At 47.3% G+C, this 7,952-nt stretch overlaps 1 protein-coding gene across 2 annotated transcripts in view; it reads right to left on the reverse strand.

The window, feature by feature from the left end:
- LOC142021238 (sulfate transporter-like) overlaps nt 1-4,134 on the reverse strand; it is a 30,007-nt gene extending 25,873 nt beyond the window's left edge. The window contains exons 1-2 of one of the 2 annotated variants that reach the window (XM_075009817.1): nt 4,095-4,115; nt 2,942-3,072 (exon numbers count right to left, since the gene is read on the reverse strand). The gene's annotated coding sequence lies outside the window, so the exon portion shown is untranslated. Of the gene's footprint in view, nt 1-2,941; nt 3,073-4,094 lie in introns of both variants that reach the window. The other variant, XM_075009818.1, reaches the window with a different exon arrangement.
- Between the last annotated feature and the right edge of the window lie 3,818 nt (nt 4,135-7,952).

Below are 7,952 nucleotides of genomic sequence, written 5' to 3' on the forward strand. Positions count from 1 at the left end.
GCAAGAGGACTCCACATGTTTGGATTTTCATTTAACTGTCGCAAAACATGGTCAGTGCAAGAACAGTAATGTGAATTTTAACTAATTCACATGCTCAAGCAATTTATATTATAATCTTAAACTTAAGCCTTCACTTACAAGCAGAAAGAAAATATTGTTTGTTTTCCAAAACAGACTCCAGCTGTTAATACTGTACAAGTATAGTTTAGATGGCCAGACCACCTAAATCATTCAGGTTACTAGAAGTACACCTACAGGTATCCAGCTTTACACAAAAGCAGATAGGCCCAGATTCAACAATATTCTCAAACAGGTATTCAACTTTAGGCACATATGTAGTTCAACTGAATTCTGAACTAGAGCCATAAATAGTGTGTTGTCCCAGTAATGTGACATTTCAGCAATAAATTTGGGAGCTGAAGCCAGGCAGTGTTTCACTACTTTCATGATGCTCACAAACATTTACCCATGACAGAAACAAACAAACCCCAAAACAAACTAAGGTAGCACAGAACATGAGGGGATGGGTGGAATGTAAGCGTGTATGTGTCTATTTCAAATGTAGCTAAACTCATGAGAGCATAAACAGTGTCTTTCTCTGTATTTTATACTGTAACCAGATGGTTCACCTATGGGAACATTACTGTACATACAGCATGGACAGATGACTGCCCTGTCAGACCTGAGCTGGATCTATTTCTACAGTTTAATCTCCACAGTTGTCAGCACAGAACTTTTCATCAGATCCATGTTTGTTATGGTCTGAATCAATGGTTCTTAACCTGGGGTGCATGCACCCCATTGAGGGTGTGTGATGTCCTTTCTGGGGTTGTGAGAAATGCCAGATTTTTTGGAAGGTAAATCACTGAAAATACAAATCAAGCACAGACACGTAAGTACAACTATTTTGTTTAATCAAACCTATGTGTTTATTAAGATTATACATTTTAATAACAAAACTATTACATATATTTAATATGCATTTAAAAGTGTATAGCCCCCCTCATCTCCATTTTTGATAAGGGGAGTGAGAACATTTTTGATTATTGATAAGGGGTGCAAGAACATATTTTTAGAACCAAAGGGGTGCAGGCTGCAGTAAAGGTTAAGAACCACTGGCCAAAATGAAGTATTTCTAACAAAAAAAAAAAGATTGTCTATGGATCAGGGAAGGAAATGCAGCAATTCATCCCTTAAATATGACCTCTCCCTCTCCCTCACCATTAGTCAGGCCAGTTAAACAGATGTACAAGTGCTACAGTCACGTGCAGATTCTTCATAAAACACCAGCAGGAGAGGTTCTCCCCCACAGAAATTTCCTACAGTTTAAAAATAGCTCACATCACATGGCCCTGTGAAATGCCAGGACTTCCCAGTTCCACCAGAAAAAGAGAAACTGGTTTTTACATGAACAGACCATATCTATAAATGTATCCTGCAGAGACTGAACTGACCCAACTAGCACACCAAAAGTCAGCATTTACCTTGGATAAGAAACATGTGGGAGATGAGAGTGGATGGGGAGGAAGAATAAACATACTGGCTACGTCTACACATGCAGCCAACATCGAAATAGCTTAATTCGATGTTGCGACATCGAAATAGTCTATTTCGATGAATAACGTCTACACGTCCTCCAGGGCCGGCAACGTCGATGTTCAACTTCGACGTTGCTCAGCCCAACATCGAAATAGGTGCAGCGAGGGAACGTCTACACGTCAAAGTAGCACACATCGAAATAGGGATGCCAGGCACAGCTGCAGACAGGGTCACAGGGCAGACTCAACAGCCAGCCGCTCCCTTAAAGGGCCCCTCCCAGACACAGTTGCACTAAACAACACAAGATACACAGAGCTGAGAACTGGTTGCAGACCCTGTGCCTGCAGCATAGATCCCCAGCTGCCGCAGAAGCAGCCAGAAGCCCTGGGCTAAGGGCTGCTGCCCACGGTGACCATAGAGCCCCGCAGGGGCTGGAGAGAGAGCATCTCTCAACCCCCCAGCTGATGGCCGCCATGGAGGACCCAGCAATTTCGACGTTGCGGGACGCGGATTGTCTACACGGTCCCTACTTCGACGTTGAACATCGAAGTAGGGCGCTATTCCTATCTCCTCATGAGGTTAGCGACTTCGACGTCTCGCCGCCTAACGTCGAAGTTAACTTCGAAATAGCGCCCGACGCGTGTAGACGCGACGGGCGCTATTTTGAAGTTGGTGCCGCTACTTCGAAGTAGCGTGCACGTGTAGACGCAGCCACTGTGAAGCAAAACAGATCAAACAAAACAAAAAAAAAAATCTAAGCTATTGTGTTCTCTTAAACTTGAAAATCTTTCTTTGAGATCATAACCATCCTTTCTTAGGGACAGTATCCCATCCTGAAACATCAGGGATGTGGAGGCCTACTTGTCTCATTTTATAAGCCAACACTAATATATTACTAAACTACATAAAACGAGAAATACCGTACCTCCACTTTACTGATAGGAAAAACTCAGGCAGAGAGGGGAGTGAGTGACCCCAGCCCAGCAGACTGTGGCAGAATGAGGAGCATATGCCACATTTCATCAGACCAAAGCAGGCCACATTGCCTCCTCCCTACAGAATATATCTGCAGAATTCAACTTAATACTGTTTTTAAAGGATTTCATTTATAATGCAGCACAAAAAACTGAGATCCCATGTTTATTTACAGAGTTGGACAATTTTGCAGAAATTTTACCCAGTGCCTCAGTCTTGTCCATTTTTGACCAGGTTTGAAATTGCAGTTGGTACCAACCATGGACCTATTTCTTTTAAAATCATCAATTTGATCTTTTCCAGCTTAGGTACGGATAATTTAACTGATCAGGGTTTAACATCAGAAGGAACTTGTACCTTCTGCATTCCCCTTCTTTCCAAATCTACTATTTATCAGTCCCTACACAGCTCCAACACTCATATTTACCTCTGTGATATTCCCCTCTATTTTCAAGTTTTTCTTATAAATGTCTTTTCTCTTGTCTTTGTCCTTTCTCAAACTGAGATCTCTCTGCTGTTATTTCTTATGTAGCGCTCCAAGATGTTTTGGAATAAAGTCTATAACAAAGACAGATTATGTAGATGAGTCAACTTCTACTTAAAACTAAACCTGAGATTGCACCAATATCACAAATTTCAGCAACCTTTAAATTCAGATTTTACATCTCAATGCAAAACTGTTCTGTTTGGTTTGCTTATGTGAGTTTCCATCTGCAATAATAGGCATCTCTAAATACTATTACCCCTCCTACCTTCACTGGAGCCCAAAACTGACCATCCATAATAGTGCTGAGCAGGGGGGTAACAACCATTCAAGATTATCATGAATTATTGAATGTCAAACAGGCAGAACAAGACCCCCTTGTAGAAGTATTCAAAGTGAGTTAATCACAGCAGGGATAAGATGAGCTGGAACAGAAGCATCTACCTCTTCTAAGGGTGTTTCCCACATTACCAGGGGGTTGCTGACCCCTCATCCCCCGTTGGATGCTGCTGTCTCGCTCCTTTCCTCAAGCACACCACCAAGTTGCCTATGCTGAAGCTTTCCCTGGGACACCACTCTCCACTCCAACCAGAGTACACCCCCCCATCAGATCTCCCCACACCAAGGGGGAGCCCTGCACCAGGACCTCCACTTTCCTAGGGGCTCACTCTCTAACTGGGACCCCTGCTCTCCAGGGTCACCACCCCAGGCCTCCCCAGAGTACACCCCCTCCCTAGGACCCTGATATCCTAGGGGCACACCCCTAACTGGGATCCCTGCTCTCCCAGGTGCACCCCCTCCCTAGGACCCTGATATCCTACAGGCTCACCCCCTAACTGGGATCCCTCTGCTAGGTACCACCCCTCCCTGGGACCCTGCTATCCTAGGGGCACCCCCCCAACTGGGATCCCTGCTCTCCCAGCGGCGCCACCACGCTCTGCTCAGGGCACACCCCCTCTCTCGGGGATCCCCGCTGCCCACGGAACACGCGCCCTACCCGGGACCACGCTTTCCTGGGGCGCTACCCCCTGTCTGCGTCCCCCGCTCTCCCCAGAGCGGACCCCGGAGAGGCGCGCTCCCAGCCGGCCCCACTCACCGGCCCCCTCCCCAGCTGCCAGCACCGCCGGATAACCTCGGCTCCAGCCTCCGCCGCGCTCAGCTGCCGGGCCCGGGCGGAGGGGGCGGGCCCGTCCCAAGCTCCGCCCCCGTCCCCACCCCCTTGCCAGGTGGCCGCTCTCCAGAAGGCGGATGCCAGAAAGTGGCCATGTGACCGGCGGGGCGGGGCGGAGACGAGGAAGTGGGAGCAGCAAGGGGAGAGCACAACGGGGGGGCCAATAGAAGGGGCAGTGCGGGGGGAGGGGCAGTGAAGGGGCGGAGCAAGGAGGAAGGGGCCTGTCGCGGGGTGGGACACGTGGCTCCAGTTCCGGCTCGGCTGCCGCACACCGGCTCTGGCTGTAGCCGGGCTGCCGCGCCCCGGTTCTGCTGCTGCCGCAAGTTGGTCCTCCTGCCACTGGGCTCCGGGCCCCAGCGTTCTCTGCTCCAGGAACGTCCATAGTCCTGCCAAGACCACAGACCTTGGCGACCCAGAGAGTGCCGGTTTCATAGAATCATAGGGCTGGAAGGTCAGCAAGTTCAGCCCCCTTCTTTAAGCAGGATCAACCCCCACTAAGTCGTCCCAGCCAGGGCCTTGACAAGCCAGGACTTAAAAACCTGGAGGGATGGAGAATCCACCACTTCTCTAGACAACACGTTCCAGTGCTTCACCACCCTCCTGGTGAAATAGTTTTTCCTAATATTTAACCTACACCTCTCCCTCTTTTAACTTCACACCATTACTCCTGGTTCTGCCATCTGACACCACTGAGAACAGTTTCTCAGCCTCCTCTTTAGAGCTCCCCTTCAGGAAGTTGAAGGCTGCTATTAAATCATCCTTAAGTCTTCTCTTCTGTAAACTAAACAAGCCCAAATCCCTCAGCCTATCCTCATAGATCTTGTACGCCAGCTCCTTAATCATTTTTGCTGCACTCTGCTGAACCTCCTCCAGCACATCCACATCCTTTTTATCCTGGGGAGCCCAAAACTGGATACAATATTCCAGATGTGGCCTCACCAGTGCCAGATAGAAGGGAACAACTACTTCTCTAGATCTGCTCGAAATGCTCCCCCGATACACCCTAGTATGCCGTTAGTCTTCTTGGCTACAAGGACACACTGTTTATTCATATCCAGCCTTTCATCCACCATAAACCCTAGGTCCCTTTCCATCATACTGCTGCTGAGCCAGTCGGTCCCCAACCTATAAGAATGCTTGGGATTCTTCGGTCCCAGGTGCAGGAGTCTACACTTCTCCTTGTTGAACTGCGTCAGATTTCTTTTGGCCCAGTCCTCCAATTTATCCAGGTCACTTTGGATTCTCTCTCTCTACCCTCCAACGTATCTACCTTTCCCCCTAGTTTTGTGTCATCCGCAAACTCGCTGAGGGTGCAATCCAGTCCCTCATCCAGGTCATTAATAAAGGTGTTGGACAACACTGGCCCCAGAACCAAGCCTTGCGGCACTCTGCTTGAAACCGACTGCCATCCAGATATTAAGCCATTGACCGCTACCTGTTGGGCCCGATTGTCAAGCCAGCTTTCTGTCCATCTTATAGTCCAAGGAACCAATCCACATTTCCTTAACTTATGGGCAAGAATGTTGTGGGAGACTGCATCAAAACCTTTGCTGAAGTCAAGGTAAATCTCATCCACTGACTTCCCCATGTCCAGAGAGCCTGTCACCTCATCATAGAAACTAATCAGATTGGTCAGGCATGACTTGCCCTTGGTGAATCCATGTTGGCTACTTTTGATCACTTTCCCCTCTTCCAAGTGCTCCAAAATGGATTTCTTGAGGATCCCCTCCATTATTTTCCCAGGGATTGGGGAAAGGCTGACCAGTCTATAAGTTCCCTGGATTGTCCTTCTTTCCTTTTTTAAAGATGGGCATTACGTTTGCCTTTCTCCAGTCATCCGGGATCTCTCCCAGTCTCCAAGAGCCTTCAAAGATAATGGCCAAAGGTTCAGCAATGACATCTGTCAATTCCGTCAGTACTTTTGGGTACATTAAATCCAGACTAATGGATCTGTGTACATCTAGTTTTTCTAGATAGTTCAGAACTTGTTCGTTCCCCACAGATGGCTGCTCTCCACCTTCTCATACTGCATTGTCTAGGATTGTTGTGTGGGAGTTGACTTTGTCTGTGAAGACCGAGGCAAAAAAAGCATTGAGTACTTCAGCTTTTCCTACATCATCTGTCACTAGGTTACCTCTCTCATCTAGTAATGGTGTAGAAACCCTTCTTGTTATCCTTCACATCCCTTGCCAGCTGCAGTTCCAATTGTGCTTTCACTTTCCTGATGACTAACTGGCATTCTCCAGCCATACATTTATACTTCTCCTTAGTCAACTGTCCACATTTTCATTTCTTATATGCATCCTTTTTGAGTTTAAGCTGAGTAAGGATTTCCCTGTTAAGCCAAGCTGGTTGCCTACCGTGTTTGCATTTTTTACTATGCAGCGGGATGGTTTGTTCCTGTGTCTTCAGTAAGACTTCTTTAAAATACTGCCAGTTATCTTGAACTCTTTTCCCCTTCATCTTCGTTTCCCAAGGGATCCTACTCATCAGTTCTCTCAGGGAGTTGAAGTCTGCTCTTTTGAAATCAAGGGTCTGTATGTTTCTGCTCACCTTTCTTCCTTTTGTCCAGATCCTGAAATCTATGCTCTCGTGGTTGCTGCAGCCCAGGATCCACCCATTTCTATTTCTCCTACTAGTTTTTCCCTGTTTGTGAGCAGCAGGTCAAATTGTGCATGGCCCCTGGTCAGTTCCTTCAGCACTTGTACCAAGAAGTTATCCCCAGCATTCTCTAAAAACTTCCTGGATTGTGTGTGTGCTGCTGTATTGGTCTCCCAACAAATGTCCAGATGATTAAAGTCTCCCATTAGAACCAGGGCCTGATTTGGAGCTTCACTTAGCTAACTGAAGAAATCCTCATCTACCTCATCATCCTGATCTGGAGGTCTGCACTTCATGCCTCTAAGCTTAACCCAAAGACAGGCAACTGGATTTTCTCCCTCCTTATACTGGAGCTCTGAGCAATCATACTGCTTCCTCACATAGAGCACAACTCCTCCTCCTTTTCTCCCCTGTCTGTCCCTACTAAACAGTTCATAACCCTCCATGACCGTGCTCCAGTTATGCGAATTATCCCACCAAGTCTCCATTATTCCAATCACACCATACTACTTTGACTGTGCCAGGGCCTCTAATTCCTCCTCTTTGTTCCCTAGGCTTCTGGCATTTGTGTACAAGCATCTTAGAGGAGCGGCTGCTTGGCCCACTTTCTCCTCTTCACCCAGGAAACCTGCTTGATTGTTTCCTCCTCCTTCCCCACTTACCTCAGGGATTGTGTCATCACCCCCCAACGATCCTAGTTTAAAGCCCTTCTCACTAGGTTTGCAAGCTTGCCTGCAAAGATGCTCTTTCCTGTGTTCTTTAGGTGGATCCCTTCTCTTCCCAGCAATCCCTGCTCATGAAAGAGAATCTCATGGTCAAAGAAACCAAATCCTTCCCTGCTACGCCACCTATGCAACGACGCATTTACCTCTGTGATTCAACGATCCTTACGCGGACCCCTTCCTTCCACAGGGAGGATAGACTAGAACGCCACTTGTGCTCCGTATTTCTTGATCTTCCTTCCTCGGGTTACGTAATCCACCGTGATCTCGTCAAAGTTGCTCTTAGCTGCATCATTGGTTCCTAAATGGTTTAGGCAGGTGCAACCTCTACTCTTGTAGGCATACTAGCAGAGCCACAGTTTATACTGGCAAAAGAATGCTTCTGCTCCTCTTCTCCACATAAAATCATCTATGCCAGCCAAAGAACTTCTATGCTACTATATCGTGGTATGGATGTGTT

The sequence above is a fragment of the Carettochelys insculpta genome, chromosome 15, assembly GCF_033958435.1.
Source record: "Carettochelys insculpta isolate YL-2023 chromosome 15, ASM3395843v1, whole genome shotgun sequence".
Taxonomy (NCBI): Eukaryota; Metazoa; Chordata; order Testudines; family Carettochelyidae; genus Carettochelys; species Carettochelys insculpta.